Source organism: Osmerus mordax, chromosome 11 (genome assembly GCF_038355195.1).
Source record: "Osmerus mordax isolate fOsmMor3 chromosome 11, fOsmMor3.pri, whole genome shotgun sequence".
Taxonomy (NCBI): Eukaryota; Metazoa; Chordata; class Actinopteri; order Osmeriformes; family Osmeridae; genus Osmerus; species Osmerus mordax.
The window spans coordinates 3,787,053-3,789,724 of NC_090060.1; positions in this window are offsets into that span (position 1 = coordinate 3,787,053).

A 2,672-nucleotide genomic window follows, 5' to 3' on the forward strand; every position below is an offset into this window, starting at 1 on the left:
TGAAGCGCTGAGTGTATGAATGGCAACGTTAGGGAGATGAGAGAGCAATCCGTCAGCAGCCAATGAGGAGCGAGAAAAAACACCCCTTGCCTGTGCTTGAAGGAGTCTGAGAAGCAAGTCCATTGAACCGTGAAATAAGGGGAATAGCAGAAATCGGAACAGTGCCATAAAACAGCGAAATAAAACTCACAGCGCAACGTCCTTTGGAAGTGAAGGACAATCGCCCTCTTTTTAATGCACCTCCTGAGAAGTGATCTAGAAAATACGTCTGAGAGACACCTGCTCATTATGCTTTACGTGACGATGCAATTAAAAGGAGCATCAAACCGCCAGAGCAGCTGTCAAACTGATAGCCTATTATCAAAGATGGGGTTGGCCAACTGATTATGTCAAATGTTTGCCTAATCAGAATTATCTTGAAATAGATGTTGCATGTTTGTATGATAATAACAAAATACTTGATTCTAGTTCAAGACTGTCACTTTTTATAGGATAAATCTTGCCTCTATTAACTCCATTATAACTAAGTCTAACATTGTTTTAGTTTAAGGCTGTAGCCTATAGCTCAATCAACGCCTTTTAGTAGGGCCTACACGCTGCCGTGGAGACCGTGCAGCAACCGCGCATCGTGACAGGGACACGCGTCTCCAGTGAGTTCGCCTTTCCTGTTCGGTTGACCCCACTCAGTTCACTAACTTCATTTCCTACACCGTGCCCTTATCAACCAAGAATCCCTAAAAGGATGTCAGGCAATTCACACTGTGAGAAAAGTTGCTCAAGCATAGCATTTTACAGCCTCATCAAGGTCGCCATTTCACGCAGGGCAACCAAAGTAAAAAGGCCAGGCTAAAAACAATTATTTGCACCATGTTAAGGCCACCACCTCCACACAGCAGACTTTAAACTAAATGTGTTGAATAAAGGCCTGAATGTTGTAGGCCTATGTGTCTGGACCATGAAACTGCCGAATGGTGTGCGCAAACCTTGGCCTGTTATCCGCAAGCGTTTTGCCCATGAAATGCTTTGGATTTTACATCAGTGCATTGGCGATGGCGCTTCTGTGGAACAATCAACGGATATCCTCAACATCCGTTCAACTGTTACCCTCCACTCTAGGCTACTCTGATTTCGTCTCCTCGAGTTTCTATGAAGCTTTTCCTAAAATTGTCAACACCTGCTCATTTTAGTCGCACAATACAACAATGGATAATGGGGAGGTGTGTAGACTTTATCCTACACAGTAGAAAGGTTGTAGCGAGTACACATGTACACGACATAAACATTCCAAACTCGGTGACTCATGCACATCCAAGAACCTCCAAGCGGGACACCGGGAAAACAAAACTGTCTCGAGCCCAACTCAAGCCCCAGGAACTCTCATATATACAGTACGTCTCTTATCACAGTAATTGGGAAGGACATTCACAGCAGTGATTATGCATAGAGAATTAAAAAAATTCTAACAGCCTCAAAGTTCTTTTACCATCAAGACTTAATGCCCCTTTCGGAGTTAAGGTTTGGCTGCTCAAATTATGGTGGCAAAGGAGCTTTCAATCACACTTTAATAAGCTCTCAAGATTTGAAGCTGGATCCGATTTAAGAAGTGGCAGATGGCCATGTGTTTCTTGATGATGAGAATATTACTGTGACTCTAAAAACTGTCAATGGTTAAGCTGAATCTATTTCCTCTATTTCTATAAGAGAGTTCTATCTCCCCTTTTGTAGACTTAACATGTCTGAAATCAGTTCTGAATGCCACATAAACTAGCAGACCCTTACCATTATAGGTCATTTTAGAGTTCCAAACCCCTCTCCTGGGGCCATAGAAATGGATGTCGTGGCAACCTACAGACATCTCTGATCATATCGACAGCAGTAAATGAAGCCCCTAGCCCTGAACTGTAATTTGTTATTTATTTAGTTGAAGGAGCTACCAAGAGAGATGATCTGGAGATGGAGATAACCAGAGCTCACTCCCACTCCAACCATTTCCAACTCCTCAGGGGGGAACAGAAAATGTGAGCAAGGCACCAGGGAAGGCAGAGCCGTATAGAAGTATTTTCTTACCATGACCCCAACCCCGCAAGACCAGTCCTACCGAGACCAGATGCAACAATGTAAATCCTCAGACCTGTATCTTTCATAGCTGGGTAGTCTGTGGAAATGAGTTCTTTTAAGAGGCAGGGAGAGAGTGGGGCGAGAGAGACACAAACGTCTCATCATTTCAAACATTCTTAAAACCCTACAACTTACGGTCTGTGTGGGACAACAGGAATCTTCCAAACTAACGGCCTGGAACACAAATTCACAGCCCGGCCCGTCATGTCCACAATGGCCCTCAAAAGGGTAAACAGCCATGTGACTGCGTGTTTCGTAATCATTTGCAAGGGGGGGAAGTCTTAAATTAGGGCCCTGCAGTAATTTTATGGGGCAGCCATTTATGAAGGAAACGGCATCCCCTGTAAATGAACGGGAGGCCTACGATCAGGTGGCTGTGTAGTCATCACATCTAGAGCAGGACACCGATAACATGTCCTCCATGTCACCATGGCTGGTCACGATAGACCAGCCAGTCTTCTACGGAGCTTTCTAGACTTGCGCCCCAGGCCTGTCTTTCAGACGGGAGGGTTTGGGAAGAGGGCACTGTCATGGATGCCTGGGATTCCACGTTG